This window comes from Rutilus rutilus (assembly GCF_951802725.1).
Source record: "Rutilus rutilus genome assembly, chromosome: 9".
NCBI classification, from domain to species: domain Eukaryota; kingdom Metazoa; phylum Chordata; class Actinopteri; order Cypriniformes; family Leuciscidae; genus Rutilus; species Rutilus rutilus.
In genome coordinates this window covers 32,549,042-32,569,727 of record NC_140223.1, presented here as the reverse complement: position 1 = coordinate 32,569,727, position 20,686 = coordinate 32,549,042, and the positions used below count along the sequence as shown (strand labels likewise).

General features: G+C 36.4%; 1 protein-coding gene across 2 annotated transcripts in view; it reads right to left on the bottom strand.

The window, feature by feature from the left end:
• The window catches only part of fndc3a (fibronectin type III domain containing 3A), a 95,429-nt gene extending 75,690 nt beyond the window's left edge, over nucleotides 1-19,739 (bottom strand). For both annotated transcript variants that reach the window (XM_084419230.1, XM_084419233.1), the window contains exon 1: nucleotides 18,728-19,739. The gene's annotated coding sequence lies outside the window, so the exon portion shown is untranslated. The remainder of the gene's footprint in view (nucleotides 1-18,727) is intronic.
• Between the last annotated feature and the right edge of the window lie 947 nt (nucleotides 19,740-20,686).

The window sequence follows — 20,686 nt, the reverse complement described above, 5'->3', positions numbered from 1 at the left end:
TTTTTAAATTTTAAAGTTGTACCTCTTAACATTAGTTAATGCACTTTGAACTAACATGAATGATCAAGATATAATTTAAATTGTTATAATTTAAAAAGTACAGTACATTTTCATGGTTCAGTACAGTTTTGTTTTTTAAAATACATTTCAGCACTATTAGATGTGTTGTATGCATTATATGTTTTCATTCAGTATCCATTAAAAAAAGTTGATTAATCGGTTATCGGTCAGCGTGGTCCAACCAAGTTATCGTCATCTGTGAAATTCACTATAAGTCGACCGCTATACAATTTAAATGCTAAAGTTTTGCCAGTAAAATTAAAAGTTTCTTATTCTCACCAAGGCAGCATTTCATGAAAAATACAGTGAAAACAGTAATACTGTGAAAAAAAATAAAAAACTGTTTTCGGTTTTAATACATTTTAAAATGTTATTTATTCCAGTGATGGAGAAGCTGACATTTCAGCAGCCATTACTCCAGTCTTCAGTGTCACCTAATATTATTATTAATATTTTTTTTGTGTGTGTGAGGAAACCATGATCCTTTTTTTTTTATTCTTTGATGAATAGAAAGTTTAAAAGAAAAGCACTTATTTGAAACTTTTTGTGTAACAAGGTAAATGTCTTTACTGTCACTATTGATCAATTTAATGCACTCTTGCTGAATAAAAGTATAATTTTTTTTTCGTTTCTTTCACACACACACAAAAAAAAAAAAAAAGACTGACCCCAAACTTTGGAACGGTAGTGCAAGCAATATTTATAACATTAAAAAAAAAAAACTAACACCATTTAAAAAAAAGTGTTATATAAAGTTGGTGAGCAATTTAAATGATGTTTTCAAACATGATCATCGCATTAGCATTTAAGAATAATTTCTTCCAATGCTCACGAGGTCATTTTCAGCCTTACACCCACATTGGCATGGACATCCTTTAGGCGTGACTTTTAATTTCACTGTTGAGTTTAAACAATTCATAACTTTACGGGGGAAGTACAATATATAAAAAAAAGACCCAAGTATTTCCATTGACGAATGTGTGTCCTTGTACTTAGATTTAATAGTCGGGCAGTTCAGAAAACTGTACTGTCTTGTCAGGGTCAGTCGTGGTTTCGAGCGTAGAGTGGGATGTCACTTGTTTCTTATTTTAGAATTGTGCGTAAGAGAAAATATAATCTATTTTAAGCTCCATTCATTGTATCCAGGGACTCTTTGACCTGTCTGGGTGCCGTGCAGCAGAGGAATGAAAATGCGCCATTCGTTCCCTGCCACGTCTGCACACGCACACTCCAAAACGCATTCAAATTGACTAATCAACTCATAGTATAGAGTACAGCCCGGTGTGAAGCGCACACACTCTCTCTCTCTCTCATGTATCAGACCCGCAATGAGTCACAAGCAGAAGGTAATAAGGAGGAAATGACATGTGTCCTTGAAGCTCATTAGTATCTAGCGCATGCGTTCTCACCGGCCGCAGCGATCAGCCTAATCCGTTAGCTAGTCCCCTACTTAAACCCGCACATAGAGTGATGCTCAATAAGACGAATCCTGCGAAGACTTAACAAACCGCTTTTCAGCAGACACAGGCTTTAGGAAGATGGGCAAATGAAGCACCTGCGCCTGTCGGTCGGGTATTAACAGCGTTACAGGTTTAATTTAGTTGTGCTTTGCGCACCACGTTTGGTACATCCCTTCCAAGTCAATGCTTAAGGTATTGGAGTTGTCAGCCAACAGCATTTTTTTGTATGAATAGATGTTAAAACATCAAAAGAGGTTTGCCATTATCAGTCAGACTTCCAGTTCTTGACTGGCAGATGTTAAAACGGATAGAAAATCCCATTGACTTCAATTGAAGGAGGGACCAGAGTCATTTCTAGGGTGAAGAATATTATAGAAATTTGGAGGTGAGCTCTTTTGACTTGGGTCAGTAAGCAACCACCCACGACACTATAATAATTATGTAGCAACGTGCTAACAGCTACTCAGAATACCTTAGCAAATGCATAGCAACTCTGGTGACCCCTTAAGTATTGTGGTGGACTGTTTTGTACAGGCAATCAACACAAAAATATAATTGTATAGCTGAATAGTTTTATATTTTTTTATAAATATAGGGATATATATATATATATATATATATATATATATAAACTAATTTTTAACTAATGAAATAAATAAATAAAAACTAATTTTAACTATAAATAAATAAATAAATAAATAAATAAATAAATATAAATATAAATAAATAAATAAATAAATAAATAAATATATATATATATATATATACACACACACACACACACACACACACACATATATATTATTATTATTTCATTTCAGTATTATTATTCTTTACTTTTATTAGTAAAAAGTAGTATGTTTGCATTAAAAAAAACTTCTGCCACTCTTTATTTGTTTATTCAGTTTTTTTATTGCTTATATATGTAATTTTACAATTTATTTAAAAATTGTAAAATTCAATTATTTAAATATTTGTTAATTAATTTTAGCAATTTTCTTATAATTGTTAAATATAATAAAATCAATATAATGTATATGTATTGTGTTAAATAATCATTTTTAAAATAATTTATTATATTTTGTATTTATATATACTCTCATAATGTATATAAACAATGCGCTCACTAAGGCTGCATTTATTTGATCAAAGATACTGTAAAATATTGTGAGAGATTACAATGTAAAATACAATTTATTTTTATAATTTACTATATTTTAAAACGTAATTAATTCCAGTGATGGCTGATTTGCTGCTCAAGAAACAGTTGTGCTGCTTAATTTATTTGTGTCAAACTGTGACGCATTATTTCTTGAATACTCTTATATAGAGAAAGTCCAAAATAACAGCATTTATTTAAAAAAAAAATATATATATATATAGATATAGATATAGATCCTTGTTAAATAAAAGGTTTTTATTTATTTTACGAGAAATTCTGCGCTTGCTACAACAACACTAGAACATATGTGAAGCCCCACTGATTTAACAGTCAGGTTATTCCAGTGCACAACTGTTGAGTAACAAAGAAAACGAGAAACGAACTGGCTCTTTTCAGTTGTAAACCTCCTATTTTGCAACCGCAACACCATAATATGAGGGAGGCCACAGCGGGAGGGGGCACAACAGTTGAGTGCTTTCCGCGGTCTAATTCCTCTTCTCAGCAAGAGAGCGGATGACGCCAACAGTGGAGCGTGGCCTAAAGGTGCAAATCTGTTCTAGGAGGGGCAAGAGGTCAGACACTGGAGGTGATGGCTTCCTATTAGGAGGTGTAATGAGAAAATTGGAGGAGGAAGTCGAATGACGGCCCTTCACATTCACCGGAACTGTAATTGTTTCAAGCGATTACGTGGCGAACACCTCCAACCTCTTCTAAGAGCACAAAAAATGAGCTCTCGCTGTGAGTTGGTAGTACCTGAAAATGACAAACCGATGAAGTTTCGTCAGCGGGAAGTGTGGGGGAGGAGGGAATGACTTCATAGATTAGACTGCAACCACTCTTTCATTCGATTCTGCTCACCATTACATACGAAAACCAATTTTCGTGCATAGCACACTGTGTCATCCATGCCTACAGGGACAACAGCTGGAAATTTCTAGGGGAAATTAACAACGGCAAACAAGATTTTTAAAGACTTTCTGAAGCAAATGTGAAACTTCAAATACTTTCTGCAAAACTTTCCACCTTGATGGTCTGATGATCTGACTATGTGCTAAAATATTTAGGCCTAAATGTAAGATGCATGTATTTTGATTGCATTTAAAATTGCTATCTATTTGGATTACACGGTTTTAACAGAAACTAATAAACTTAATGTGATGCATATTTGTCAGTGATCCATAAATGAGAGATTTTTGCAATCAAAAATATTATGATGTCGTCGTTATTAATAGTGCTGTAACAAAGCGTAGTTGATCCGTACGAAACGGGCACCACAGATCGGCACGCGTGTTATTCGTGGATTATTCGTGGTTTCTAATTCTTGCCAATTTAACATTCAAGCGATTTTAAACCACTATTAAACCAGGCAAAAGAGAACTCAATTCGGTACTCACACGCTGTTTCTTCTTTAGCTTGAACAGACACATATACACAAAATTATCTTAAAGGTGCCCTAGAATTTGAAATTGAATTTATCTTGGCATAGTTAAATAACAAGAGTTCAGTACATGGACATGACATACAGTGAGTCTCAAACACCATTGTTTTCTCCTGCTTATTTAAATCCCGTTTTTGAAAAACACCCCTGAAAAATAGGCGAATCTCCACATAACACCGACTGTGATCATTAATATGTACGCCTCCAAAAATGTGCATATGCCAGCCCATGTTCAAGGCCATATCAAGCAGGCTTCTCTCAGCGTCTCATACTGAAGAAGGGGGCAATTCCAACTATATTCCAGCAAGCGGTAAGTAGTGATTTACTACGGAAGTAGCGATCAACTTCACATCGTTTCTCTTAGTCGGATGAAAATAATCTTACTTAAACTGTGATTAATATATATACAGAAAGCGATCAAAGAACAATCCCTTTCCAATCGCCCAAGCTGTCAATCACACAGCGCGAGTTTATCTGGACACTTGCCAAAACTCGTTGTGAAATCAATGACGCTGTTACGCTGCACAACGAAGCTCTTACTGTACTTATCTCATGTTTGCATTGGTGAAAGCATTAATGAGAGTACAGAAACTGCGTTGCAATAAGATCTTTTTTCACGCGATCAACAGGCTGTCATTTGCTCAATGCTCATCACTGCAACCTTTTATGTGATGGGAATAGATCTAAATACTTAAACTTCTCACGATTCGTTAATCCCGATAGCTGTAATAGTAAAAACGTATAATAGCTGTAATAGTAAAAGTTTTCGAGAGAGTTCCACATGTAATGCTAGATATTTCATATGCAAGCATGTCAGCCAATCACAGCAGTGGGCGTTTACACTGAAGTCTCAAAGCAGACACGCCCCTTCAAACAGAGCGTTCAAATCAGAGGATGAAATCAGGCTAGGAAATAATGCTTTTATTTCTAAATTATAACAACTTTTGATCTAAAAAACATACTAACATTATAAGGGCACCCCAGGAAACATTCTAAAATAATAAAATAATCCATGCAATGGGACCTTTAAAATACAAGTTTTGGAAAGTATTCACGTAAACTCAGTCATTTATGACTTAAGTGAACTTAAACAGCTGTGAAACAAATCGGATGTGTATCATATTGGATCCGTGCATTCGGTCTTAAAGTGACGGCAGCCTTTAAATACCTGCTTTAATAAAACAACAAAACACAGCTTTAACAAAGATGTGAACACAATGCAGTGTTATTTTACACATTACATTTCTGTACCAGAGTACTACTGTTAGTTAGACCTTACTTTATTTGTTACTTTGTTATATTTTATTTATCTATGCTTTTTAATTTGTGTATCTGTTCTTTTATTACTGACTTTTCACTTGTATTTAATGTTAATTACGTTTTAACTTTATTAGCTGAGCTAATAGTTTTAGCTGTGGCATTGAAGTACTCCGTTCATTTAAAAAGTATGAACATGGTTAAAACATGAAAACATTAATATGGAAAAGGCCATATTAAATCAGTTAAAATGTATAAGAAAAGTTTTATTGATTGATTGAATTTATTGATGATAAACAAATCTGGTTATTGTGCATTTAAAACATAGTTAATTAGTACTACTATAGAAATATATGCATGTCTGACAAATATGTATCACTTAAAGTTGATTAGATTGTGTTAAAAACAAGGTAATCCAAATGGATGGAAATGGTATATGCAATTCAAATTTTAAATAAAAAAATGCTTACATTTAGGCCTAAATGTTTTTAGAACGCCGTAGACGCGAGTGCAAGTCAAACACGTCAATCTAGTTCATTAACATAGAAAAGCAAACGGAAAAGTAGCGCAGCTGAACAATTAATCGAATTTCTAATCGCGCGATTACGATTACGGATGCCACGATTACGTAATCGTACAAAGCCGCGATAAATTATAAAAAATTTTTTTTAAAGTCCACTTACATTATTCTGCATGCTTAAAACGTTACGTTGTGAGAGGCGAATCACAACTACTTCAGAGACGTGTGTTCACTGATTGGTCGAACACACGTGAAACACCAGCACCCGCCATTTTTAAAAAGCAGTGTTCACAGCCTATATATTTACTCCACAAACTAACTCTACGAACATGGAAAACAGTGATAGATGGACCTCCCAACCAAAAGGAGAAAATTCAACGCAACTTTGAGGGGACCAACGAAACATGATTATGTATTTCTGCTCAGCTAGCAACACTGGGCAACAACCAGACGGCAAACGCTAATACTTTTTCATATACTGTCTACTTTGTATAACAGTTCTCTTAAATAACAGGACTGTTAAACAGATAGTAAACTAATGAAGATGAAGAATGGGATTTTTACCGTTATAGGGTGGTTGTGTACACACTGCCGACACACATTTATGTTTAAACACCAGGTAAAAGCATAACTTTAACTCAAATATGACAGCTAAAAAGTAAAAAAAATTGGATTACAACGGTGAGGCTCAGAGGGGAAAATCCAATTTGGTGTGTGGGAGAACGAGGAATTTCCCAAAGTTCCAGTGGCCTTTCTTGATTTTGCTTTGAACGAGAGTTGACATTTCATTGTAAGGGATGAAAATAACCTGCTAAGAATGCAATCATTAGAATTTTTCTTATTAAATGCTGCAAAAAAAACACACAAAAAAACCCAGCAAAAATACAATCTACAGAGAGAAACTGAAGCTTATGGCATGCAATACGTTATCATCAGCAGCACTGTGATGCACATATCTTAATTTCTGCACTGGACAGTACGTTTACATACATGATATTAGGATGATTAAGCTTAAAGTGGAAATGAGAAAGGTCATGTGATCACTTCAAAGGGACAGTTCACCAAACAGTTTCGTCATCATTTACTCATCCTCACGTCATTCCAAAACTGCATGACTGACTTTCTTCTGTGGAACATAAAAGATGAAAAGATGAAGTTTTTTTTCAACAGGGTCCAAAGTTGTTTGGTTCTTAATAAATAATGACAATTTTCATTTAGGGGTGAACTATCCCTTTAAACTGTGCTTTTTGAAAGGGAAGTTTTTAATGAGTGACGCAGCATTTTTTTTTTTGTGGCTTTTTTCTAACAGCTTATTCAAATTCATGTGTCTGATGTCAAGAGCAAAATTTTCTTTCACTGTTTGTTTACCGAGTTCTCTGCGAAACCTTGAAACGGGATTTTATATTGAACTGAACTGCTGTAACTCAGGAACTGACAATGAATGGCATGTCAAAATAAGTCTTTCATTTCTTTGTTTTACTAAATGTTTATTTGCCTTGAATAATTGAACCAGGGGCCATTTTAATGGTTTTCCATTTTAATATATTTTGTCTGTGATAATCCTGTGATTAAAGCATCATTACTCAGTCATATTCTTCAGAAATCATTATAAAATGCTGATTTACAGCTCAAGAAAAAAATTCTTCTTAGTAGTACCAATGTTGAATAAAGCTGTGCTGCAAATTTTTAAGTAAAAAAAAAAACTTGAAATAAATCGTAATGACCGCAAACTTTTAAACGGTACTGTATATTACCCTTCATTTGTAGTCACATTGGGAAGTACAAACTGAAAGTTGAAGCTAAATATTGTTGATGGAAGACAGAACCGTAGGTTCTGTTAACACACATCACATTTACAATTAGTCTCTTAGTTTGGTTTTGTACATTCTGTAAAGATTGTCACTACCTGAATAATTTGTGGGCGAGTTCGGGTGTAGAAAGCGTTTGTCACTGTGTAAACTGAACGGGATTTGTGCCGCGTTGTCGTAATGATCGTATTTACGACTTGAGTGCACATGAACCATAAAGTCGTAATTACCGGTGGGAAATGACTTGAAGTCATTGAGGTCGTGTCGAATACAGAATTACGGTGGAAGCAAATTGCTATTGATTATAATCAATTGGAATTGTGAATGTTGACTGAATAATTTAGTTTGCACTACTGTTTATGAAGAAGACCTTGCAAGAAAACACTAGTCATGTAGCAGGTTTATGAGACTGCATTTCCCATCATTCTCTGTGGCTACACAGGAATAAAGTATGAATTACACACCTAATGCACATCATGTGCGCTTTATTTTGTTGCATTAGTGCTTCGTTTCGGGAAGTGAAAGAGAGAGAGGAAAAATAGCCTATTGCCTACCAATAGGCTTCTTTTTTCTTTTTTTTATGATTTCTGAACCTGTAAGGAAGAACATGAGAACTTGGGTGTACACAGCCATTGAAACCTCGATTCAAGATTCTGACTGAAGAACCAGGAAGACAGAAAGCATCAAGCTTGACAACATCTGCCTTTCAGTTAAAAGAAAAACATTCTGGAGAGTGAATCAGAAAGTCCCTTGTGCAGATGCAAGAATGAAATGTAAATGATCTGAGCAGAAATTACAGGAGAGAAAAAAATAGATATTATGGTGAGAAAATAAGACTCTGTTCCCACCGCAGCCAAATAGTGGTCAAGTTTTATTAATTTGATGCCTTGTTTTTGTTGAATTGTGGAAATTTAGTAAAAATCCAATTTAAGCTTTTCATTTTTTTTTTTTTTTTAAGTAGGTCATGAAGCTAGTTATGCAATATGTAAAACAAAAGATTCGAGAAACCATACTTGAAATCGACACCAAATTTTTGAGAACAAGCCTCAAGAGCAAGAAGACATCCCCACGTAGTTATAATAAAATCTGGCAAAATGTCAGCTTATCAGATGTTCTTGCAAACTAACTTTCTGATTGTGCGTCAACGTATCAGTTTCAGTGGTTAGAACAGGAGTTTTCAGACTGTCCAAACAGGGTAGTTTCAGTCCCAGTTTGCCTCACGCAGCTGTCGAGCTGCAGCTGATCATCTTTTAGGCCCACCACAAACCACTTGTAATGCAAACGGTGACCAGTGCAATTCTCATCTTCTGACTAAATGGGATATAAATGGTTTAGAAAGCCATTGTGAGTGTCCTTCTGTTTGTATTTGAAATCCGGTGGTTTTCCTAGCGACTTCATAAAGCTTGTGTGACCGCCACAATTACAACATGTTAGATCATTAAAGGACTGGAAAACTCAATTGGACAGTAGGGATGGGAATCGCTAGAGGCCCCATGAAATGATATCACGATTCTTAAAGATTCTTTAAAAAAAAAAGATGTTGTGGATAATTTACTCACCCCGATGTCATCCAAGATATCCATGTCTTTCTTTCATTAGTCAAAAGGAAATTAAGGTTTTTGAGGAAAACATTCCAGGATTTTTCTCCATATAATGGACTTCAATTGCAACCAACTATACCAATGTTCAAAGGTGGTTCAAATGTCCATCTCAATGCAGCTTCAAAGTCTCGACATGATCCCAGTCGAGAAATAAGGGTCTTATCTAGCGAAACGATCTGTCATTTTCAAAAAAAAAAAAAAAATTATATATATACACTTTTTAACCACAAATGCTCATTGTGTACCATCTCTGAGATGCCATCTGTCTAAGTTATTTGTCTGTGTACTCCGGTTCAAAAAGGTAGGAAAGGGCGAAAAATTTCATCAAATTTTCTCCTCCAACTTCAAAATTGTCCGACATCTTTGTTTTAATTTATTATTATTATTATTATTATTATTATTATTAATTAAAAAAAATGTGTGACCTTTCCAACGTGATGACGTAATATGTGGCACATCTCAGAGATGGTACACAACAAGCATTTGTGGTTAAAAAGTATATATATATATATATATTTTTATTTTTTTTAAAAATTTTTTATTTTTTTGAAAATGACCGATCGTTTCGCTAGATAAGACCCTTATTTCTCGACTGGGATCACGTCGAGACTTTGAAGCTGCATTGAGACGGACATTTGAACCTTCTTTGAACATTGGAATAGTTGGTTGCCATTGAAGTCCATTCTGTGTAGAAAAATCCTGGAATGTTTTCCTCAAAAACCATAATTTCTTTTCGACTGAGGAAAGAAAGACATGGATATTTTGGATGACATCGTGAGTAAATTATCAGCAACATTTTTTTTTTTAAATGAACTAATCCTTTAAGCCACGAAATATTGCATTTTTAAACATTTTGCAATATTTTATTTAAATGGCTTTAAATGGGCAACAGCTTAAGAGTCTATGATTGAATCATTATTGCAGTGGTTATGATGTTTATATCATGTTATATGTTTGGCAACAGTTCTTCTAATCCACACCTGAAGTGTGTAGCTTTTCATTTCTTAGACAACCATGTAGGAAGAGACACATCATGGCCATATTCCGGGATGACAATGTCAAGATTCATCAGGACTGGTTGGCACCCTCTTGGTGGATATAACACCACAACATTGATTTATTCCATCAAGAGGTGCATACATGTTTGGTCGAGATCTTGTATTGGCAATGCAAGAGTCCAGCACTCTGTAAAGTCTCCTCCAGGCTCCAGCACATCCCAAAGACTTTCAGGGAATTGAAGGTCTGGACTCAGAGGTGCCAATTCATGTGTGAAAATGATTCTTCATGCTCCTCACAACCATTCTTTCACAGTTTGAGCCTGATGAATCTTGACAATGTCATCCTGGAATATGGCCATGATGTGTCTTCCTACATGGTGGTATAAGAAATGAAAAGCTACACACTCCATCAGTTAGGGTTAGAAGAACTGTTGCCAAACATATAACATGCTAGAAACATAATAATCACTGCAATAATGATCCAATCATAGAATTTTGTAGCCTGGGTGCCAGCCCGAACCCCGCCCACAATATTTTTTGGTTGGGAAGTTCGGTCTGGACTCGCTCCGTTGAGGAGCTATTATGCCCGAACAAAAATTGTTCGGACCAATCAAATTGTCAGGGCGGGCTTTATACGATGATGGACAGATAAGCAACGGTAACGTCATCATCCACGTCATCAACGAGCGCTTGGGTTGAATTCAAATGACTGCCGCTGAAGAATTGAGATTTCACGAGTTCACGCTTACAAATAAGTCAGATAGAATAAATGCATATTTGGCGTGCTGTCTGAGGAGAGGCTCCGGGCTCGGTATTCGGCCCGAACCCAAAGTACTCCCCCCGTATTCCTGGCTGTGGAAGAACAAGCCAAGAGTGAGTGCAGGGATGCTGAAAACTGTCATGTTAGGTGAGTTGACCGAGTGAATAAATATATGCTTTCCTCTCATGCTGATAGACGGTTGATTGGATTGATTATTTGAATGTGCTCCTCCTGAAATTTGTTTATAAAACATCATGTGTAGATTCCGCCATCGCGTCTGTTATAGAAGATATCGACAGCGCATTAATTTTAAAAGAGGAACAGAGAACCGCGATCGGAAACATGAATGAAAAACATACGTCACTTACTCCGTTGCTCTGATTGGTTGTAGGTCTATCCAATTGAGTGCAGAGGAATTTTTTTTCCTGGTTCGTTTGAAACACGCCCCATAATCAAAGCTCAATGGAGAAGTATCAGACTCACATTCTGACTAGAATTGAGTATGACGACGTCAGGCTAAGAATTTTGCCCATCTTTTGCCCATTTAAATGCAAACAGCGACTTTTTTTTTTCTGGTCAGGCAGTGTATATGTGACCCTGGACCACAAAATGTATCTGAAAGCTGAATAAATAAGCTTTCCATTGATGTATGGTTTGTTAGGATAGGGCAATATTTGGCTGAGATGCAACTATTGAAAATCTGGAATCTGAGGGTGCAAAAAAATTGAAACATTGAGAAAATCGCCTTTAAAGTTGTCCATTTATGTGTGCGATTGTGCTGCATTCACTCACACAAATAAATGTTTTGTATATTTGTGGTAGGAAATTTACAAAATATCTTCATGGATCATGATCTTTACTTAATATCCTAATGATTTTTGGAATAAAAGAAAAATCTATAATTTTGACCCATACAATGTAATGTTGATTATTGCCACAAATTGGTCACATATAACGATATATTGTGATTCATTACCGTTTTTTCAACTGCGAATGTCCCCTTTGTTTGTCTACGTATGTTTTTTATCGAATAAGATGAAGTTCTCAGTCTGTTAACTTCACATCTTCATGTTAGGCTTGCTGCTGGTGTTCGGCCGTACACAGATTACGTTACTTGCCCACCGTAGCACCGCACTCAACGTTGGTTTGCTTTTTTATAGAAATAAAAAACCATTACTTCAGTTGGACAAGAGTTAAAAACTGTTATTTTGGCATCTGACAGTTATAAACTGAAAGCTTCTTTTCTCCATTCAACACAAGCTGCAGAGTCGCAGCAAGTGAAAGTGAAAAGCAACCGCGGATTCAAAAGTGATTTCAATACACAGCATATTGACAGCGGCTCACTAAAGCCTGCAAATTATATACAATCTTTAAACAGCCAACCGGCTACACTCTTAAAATCAAATTGTATATATTGTATTAATTGTAATAAATTGTAGCCTTCTTCACTCTCTCACAGCATTAGACACATTTGACTGCTGCTGTCTTTCTTGTCAAACTTGTATTATGATTATGAACGAGCAGTGACAGTGTAGGTATGGCATATTATGTAGACAGTTTCCTTCTAATAGCCTGGGCACACTTCATTTTCTGTGTTCCGCATTCATGTCTGCATACTTTCAAAGTATACTGAACAGCAGATTATGGCTGCACGATATTGGAAAAAAAACTGACACCGGATAGTCTTCACTGTGTGAATTAAATATAATTAATCTTTTCTGGAACTAGACTTGCGAACAGCCGTCACCAGAAGCCAGTGATTATAGTTTATAAAGTTATAAATATGGATATTTATCATACAAATACGTATCGCTTTGCTTCAGAAGGCATTTATCAACCCTGTGGAGCCGTATGGATTACTTTTATGATGGATGGATGCGCTTTTTTGGGGCTTTAAAATCTAAGGTACCATTCACTCCCATTATAAAGCTTGGAAGAGCCAGGCTATTCTTTAATATTACTCTGTGTTTGGCTGAAAGAAGAAAGTCATATACACCTAGGATGGCTTGAGGGTGACTAAATTCATTTTTTTGGTGAACTAAGCGTTCAAAGCTACAAAAGTGATTTTCTCTCTGTATTCTGCTGTTTGATTACTAAAGACAGCAGAAGGAATATTAGGCTGCCGTCACTTTAAGACCGAATGCACATATCCAATACAATGACAAGCATCTGTTCTCTTTCTCAATTGTTTGATCACATAAGCGACTGCGTTTACGCGGATCCTCACAGAGACGGGCATTTTGACATTATTTTGTGTGTGTGTGTCTGTTCAAGGGCAAGGAGACGTGTTTGCGACGTCAATTCTGTTCGTGCACACAGAAAACAGCTAAAATAGCTTGAATGTTTAAACTAACAACCAAAAATGCGTAAATGATGGTTAGAATCACGTGCGTTTCGAACCAGGGTGCCTGGTCCGTATGGATCAACTACGATCCCTATTCTTGACAGCACACATCCTGCGATGTGACTATGCACCTATACAGGACATTTGCTTAGAAGGATAAAAGAAGTAGCGAATACGCCATTGCATGCAAAGTTTAGAACAAGAGCCAAAATAAAAATGACGGAGAAGGGATATGCTGCTTTGCATCGCTCTTTCCACACTCTTCTTTGACAACTGGTACCATTAAGCTGGTAACAGTTATTTAGCCTTCATTGCAAAGTCAATGTTCATAAATATGCAAGAACGCACAAGCTGCAACCGAGAGAGAGAGAGAGAGAGAGAGAGAGAGAGAGAGAGAGAGAGAGAGAGAGAGAGAGAGAGAGAGAGAGAGAGAGAGAGAGAGAGAGAGAGAGAGAGAGAGAGAGAGAGAGAGAGAGAGAGAGAGAGAGAGAGAGAGAGAGAGAGAGAGAGAGAGAGAGAGAGAGAGAGAGAGAGAGAGAGTTAGATTTACTCACACTGTGAAACTACAGGTACTCGCAATCCCAAGCCGAAATTCAAGCCCTGAAAAGATCAACACTCGGCATCCGTGTATTGATACAATATCCTCACGCAAAATATCATATTAATCATAATACTATGTTGTACCGATTTTTTTTCCCATCCATAGTGGACAGTGGTGGTGTAACTAAAGCTCTCATCACAATCTAAAATATATGCATTTCCTCAGAACACAGTGTCCAAGATAAGAGAAAAACAAGTTTGCTCAATGCTGTGATGGATAACAGATCTGTATCAAAGCACGGATGCATAACATACGCACTGTGATTGACAGGTGAAAAAGGAAGCATGCATGCTCTAAAGCAGCGGGGAATATAATGTACAACACGTGATTTTAAAGTTTCTTGTATGCCAAGCAAAGCATGTTGCAAATAAATAAAAAGAGACATTTGGGAATGATACTTAAAGAAATAACCATGCAGCTGTAAATGTGGACTCTATAATATTACAGGGAAAAGTGTACTCATTCAAAACAAAATAAGTAAATGTAGAACGGCACGAAGCGGTCTAAAACAAGCAATGATGTTTGCATAGTTATTAGCCATGACTCTATTAATAAATAACCAAGTGTCCTGCAGTGCCGTGATGGAAAACTAGCTGTAAAACAGCCTCGGTTTTAGCCTGTCATTCTGTGAAAAACTAAATAACTGAAAGCTAGTGAAATTTTTAATTTAGTCTTCTTCACCATAAAACCCTAATTTTATCTATTCTTTAAAGGGGTCATGACATGAGAAATCTCATTTTCCTTGAGCTTTTTTTACATATAAGAGGTATTTGTACCAGTAAAACATCCTGCAAGCATTTATTTTATTAAGCATCAAAAACATCTCATTTGGATATTGTGAGATTTGTGAGTGACATCACACGGGTATATAAATTTGCATATGACTGCCTCTAGATCAAGACAACGCACCTTAGGCCCCGCCCACTGGCATTCAGTTACTTAAAGTCCCCCTGTAGTCAGTCATTGTATCCCTTTAAACTCATATTTGATCACTAAAATTACATATTTAAATGTTTTTTCCTTGGAAAAAAAATTGTTATGCCTTAAAATAAAAATGTAATGTTTATATGTCTGTGTTGTTTTTAATATGCTTTAAGACAAACCATGTGCAAATTCATAAGTCAGCACCATTGCTGACTATATTCTCCTTAAAACTGCAGGGAACCAAAGACAGTCTTAACAACACGGTTTGAAATCGCTGGTGTTTCTGACGTCACAAACAACCTTGTAACCAATCAGGTCAACGAGTGGATCTCTGAGCTGGTGTGAGTGAGTGGAGGCGGGGCTCATTTGTATATTCATAGAACCGCGTATACTAAATGAGTCAAGAGTCATTTTCACTGTGTAATGTATGTACAATTAATATTACCTTGTCTTTACTTTATTCATATTTTTTATTTATGAAAATTACAGGATTACAGATTCAAGAAGTTTCCATCTAATTTCAGATTTGTTTTTATTCATTTTATGCAATTCAAATTATTTATTTCAAATGTTTTAAATAATAAGTAAAATATCGGTCAACCACTAGTCTGCTCTCACGGTACTTTGATGTCATGCACCGATTGAACACAACTAACATGTTTGTTCGAAGCATCTGACTGCAGATTGTTTTGTAAAGGAGGCACAGTGTGATGGAGAGTTCACAGAAACACTTGCACTGAAAGATAAAGCAGCCAGCTCAGAGCCATAGAGAGAAAGAGTTGCGACACTCTTTGATGTCGCCGCTATGGCTGTCACGTGGTTCATGTAAGCCCCAATAGTTCCAAAACATACGCTGGCTGTCATGCTCTTCTATGGGACAGACAGCAGCGATTGCATTATTGAACGGTAAATATAAAATAAAACACACCCCAAGTACTTTTCCAGCTGTTATTGCATTTTGTTAATGTCAGTTTTGCATTTGGAGACAGGTTTTAGGCTATATTTTTGGAGGGAAAAGCTAGTGTTCATGTTCGCATGGGTAGTAGCACTGGCTTTAGCGGCTCTAACTTAACTTTTCCATATCATTCATCTGATGATGGACGTCTCATGATATTTATTTTAGCACAACTGGGCTGTATTAGGCTATTGATTCCCGTGATTTTGCTTATAAATTTTGATCCAGCCATTAGCCTACCTTCGTGATCACGCAGAGGTCTGCCGTGGCGGTCCGTTCAGAGTTCGCTTAAGCTAGCTCACTTCTTCTGATGAAAGTGGCCACCCCAGGACCACAACGTGAAACATTATCATGTTAAGACTAAGAATATTATTTTAATATTAAGCCATACACATTATCAAAACTATAACAGATTAAAAACGAATTTAAGCATTGCTGATACAAATGAAGGTTTTCAAATAAACTATTTTTATTAAACAATGACAGACAACAAAAATGTGTGCTTGTGTGAACAAGAAAAGCAAAAATCAGGGGCAGGTGATCCATGAAACAACAATCCTAGAGGTCCAGCATTGTTCTCACAAGCCACCTCACTCAAGACAATAAAACATAATGAAAAGTTAGTATATCCCAAAAAATTAAATTAAATAAAAGTTGCTATAAAGGTGGCAGCGATTCATTACCGAACTCTTAACTGACGAAGTCGCGCTAGCTAACTAGCTATGTTAGCAGGCAGTGCTTGAAAATTGGTTGAAACAACTAACATAAAATATAAATAATTACGCTGTGCATGTACAAATGAAGACCAGTATAAGCATCGCAAAGGGCCTCTGATACAAAATAGACAGTTGACAATTCAAAAGAGGTCGATATTTCAACAACTTAACTCTGGAACAACTCGACGCGCAGCAATGTAAGTGAATGGGGTCCAACGCCAAAATGACAGTGTTTGGAACTATTCCGCTCTTCATATCCCGGAAGTAGGCGGTTAAAAGCGCCGCCATTATTTACAACGGAGGTCTATGGGAGTGTCGCAACTCTTTCTCTCTATGGCTCTGAGCCAGCTGTATTGGATCTGACAACAGCTAATGCTTTGCCTGTAAATACAATAGAAAGTGGCCAGTGATACTGTTTTCTATGCAATGGGGTTAGCCAATCATAACAGTTGCCATTTACTGACAAGCCTTAAAGGAGCCGGCCCTTAAAAACAGATCATTTCAGACAGGGTTTTTTTTTTTTTTTTGGCAAAAAACTTTATTAATAGTATAAGTGAACTAAAAAAGAATAATAATTGTAGGTGGTGGTGTGAGCACAATATTGCCAGAAAGGAATTACTGAACATTTCTGGCATCTTGTGGTAAACTGGATTATAACAGGGAATGAAGCTGGACTGAGTAGATTTTTAAAGGTAAAGTGTGTGTGTGTGTGTGTGTGTGTGTGTGTGTGTGTGTGTGTGTGTGTGTGTGTGTGTGTGTGTGTGTGTGTGTGTTTTACAAAATACTTTCCATTTCAGTGAAATATGTAGAACAATTATAAGAAAGACATTTATAAGCTGAGTCCTGTGACACTTTCAAACCAGCATCCCAATCAGTCCAACCAATAGCATGTGTTTGGGGTGGGATTTTCTGTTTGTCCAACCAATGGTGGACAAGGGGACCATAATAATAATAATAATAATAATAACTATATTAATTCTGAATTTGATGACACTGGCGGTGGAAAAAGGCACACTTAACCTTTAATATTAGAATCCCAAACTACACACAATACTACACAGCTCAGAGCAATAATTAGCCTAGTCAACTAATTAAAATAAACATAATTTGGTCAATGGTGCCTAATGTTAAAACTTTAAGAAAACAAAGGCTGATTTTAGGTCTTCAAACTGACGCATTGAGAAACTGCTAGTTAACTATTACTAGAATTGATTATAAAAAAAAAAAAAAAAAAATCCAATTTATATTGATCCAATTTAAAGGAGCACAATTAAAACAAAACAGTGACTGTGTCTCAAGCTGCCTATCTAGAGAACGTTGTTGTTGGGTACTTCCGAACATTTGAATCGAACATTTTTGGCCATCAACTTTCAAATAAAACATTTCTATTACCACAGACCAGTACGAACTAATAATTTGTGTGCATCATAGGAACATTCAAAAAAAGTTCAAACCAAACATTTAGCCCCGAATCGAACGTTCAAATCGAAACATTTCAGCAACAAACAAAATGCAAGAACGTTCGAACCCACTTTTTTGTTATTGAAAATGCATTCGAACTTTGTACCTGAACATTTTAAAGCGCAAAGTGAAAGTTTAAATTGAACATTTTTGCTCACCATCACCGGCACCCTCCAATCGAACACTTTCGGAACATCATCATGCATTGCCGAAGAACGTTCGAATCGAACATTAGGTGACACAAGTTAGTTATGTAAACGCCGAAATCGAATACTTTTTTTTTTTTTTTTTTAACGCGACAACGAAGACCAAACTGCACGCTGCACGCGCACGCTGCTCAAAAATGCAGTCTATCTAGAAAGCTCAGTAGCTTTTGAGACACGGCCAGAGTGAGTATAGTGACTGCAGCAGTATTTAATCTGCAGCTCTGTGATCAGATGACGTTGACGTGTGCACTTCAGGCCCTACTCTGTTTCTTTCATATTCACTTTTAAAACATATGCAGATCATTGCACATTAAAAGTGACTCAAACGAGAGATCACTTACACAATCAAATCTAAATGCGTGGAGTAAATAAACGCGCATTCTCTGTAGTGAGCATATGCAGTGCAAATGCACATTTAATAAAAACCAAATCATTTGCAAACGTGAATCGACTCACCAACAGCTCGTTCCGCTTTGTATATCTTATTCTCCCGATCACTCCTCTTCTTCAGGTTGATGTGTATGTGTGGAGGCTTTAAAAGCACTAGGCCAGTGTGTGTATGTGTGTGATCTGGATCTCTATAAGCTACGTGGCTCTTTCACACTTGAATATTACACCAGTTTACAGTCTCAGCCTTTATCCACTCGCTTTTTCCGAAGTCTGCAAACGTCCAAGGGTCGAGACAGATCACTATCTTCCAAAGCAAACAACTTTTCCCCGTAAGTGTTGTTAGTTTTCACGGCCACCTCCATCCATAGCGAGCTCAGGCTCTTCAAGCGTCTGGATAATCGCCATCATTTTCCGCTCAAGAATGTACACACACGTCACTGCGCATGCGTATCACAGCCGCGTCAAATTTCATCCCTTTCCTCTTTCTGTCTGTATAGTTATGTAATATATAGCCAGCATTTTTTTTTTTGCTGACGTATTGTTGACAGGGTAAATCGAAACTGACATAAAGGCCGCATAGAGTGTAGAATCTATATCTGGTTATATTTAGTTCAGTATTCTGTTATAAATCAGGCCTATATTTGTCCTAGCACTAGAAAATGACTTTTGAAATTCTAATTTCATATGTCCGACTACCTGAAATTGTCTATGGAGGTTTTAGTGTTCCTCATTGTACCCGACAGATGGCGTCCGACAGGGGGAGCCCTCGCGGTTTGTTTACAAACGCAACGCTTCTGGGTCTCTCTTTTTTATTGAGACATTGATACAGTTTTTCTGAATTCTTAAAATACATTTCTTAAACCTTGAATCACTTTCTCAAAACCTTAAACATAACCAATTTTTCAAACCACATTTAGAGAACCTCTGACTCTGATGCTTTCAATGCTTTTAGATCATACACACAACGAGGCTATATTATAAACACAGATCATTCGTTCAAAAAAATGGAGAACACAGCATCCAAAGCATATGCAGTTACAGAAAAAAGTATATTGTAAAAACAAAAAAAAACAATGCAGTTACATTAAAAAAAAAACGTAGGCTATAGCAATGACAACTTGCAGTATGGTGAATAGCCTAAATTGTATAATGTATGCACTGCAAGTATAGTAGCCTATTTTACTGAATATTGTATAGCCTAGTATTGAATGTCTGTATATTCAGCACTTGCATACTGTGAAAATACAGTGACCCAACTGCAAAAGCCAAACAGGTCACAGTAAAAAACTCGAAATGAAAAGCATGTTACAGTAAAGTACACTCAGAAGAGTTGTGAGATTTGCTTCTGCTTCTGCGTCATGTCTTCATGTTGGGTCCGGCCTGAGGACTTTGTCCACATCACAATGTCATTTCTGCAGGCAAAGAGAAAAACCCTAAAGCAGATCCAGCCTTGACAACACATTACTCTTTCTCGTCCTCCTCCTCTTCCTCCTTGTTCACCACCTCTTACACACATACTCTTCCTCTTCTCTCTCTTAATATTGTTTCCATTCACTGTTGGTATCAACATTCAGAGTCAGTTCTGGCACTCTGGTTTGCTCACTGGTTTGGTCACACATCATTAGAAAAAAGTGTGAACAATTTTGAGTCGTGTGTAAACTATAACAAATGCGTTGCAGTTGTGTTTAACTTTTGCCTGGCTGTGCTTAGTGTTTTGAAACACAAATGCATCACAGTGTGAAATGTGTTTTAGTGAGTGAAAATGTGTTTAGAGTTTTGCAAAAAGAGTGCATGAGATTTGCAAACAGTGTTTTAACTACTGAACTTGTTTGAAGTTTTACATAAAGAGTGATTTATTCGACAAATTGGTTTAGGCTATTGGGAATTTGGTTCAGAGAATGGAGTTTAGTGTTTTAGCAGTTCAGAAAATCTGTATACTGATTTCTGAAGGATCATGCGACACTGAAGACTGGAGTAATGATGCTGACCCTATAGTGTTAATTGCAATGTTTCAAATAAATCATA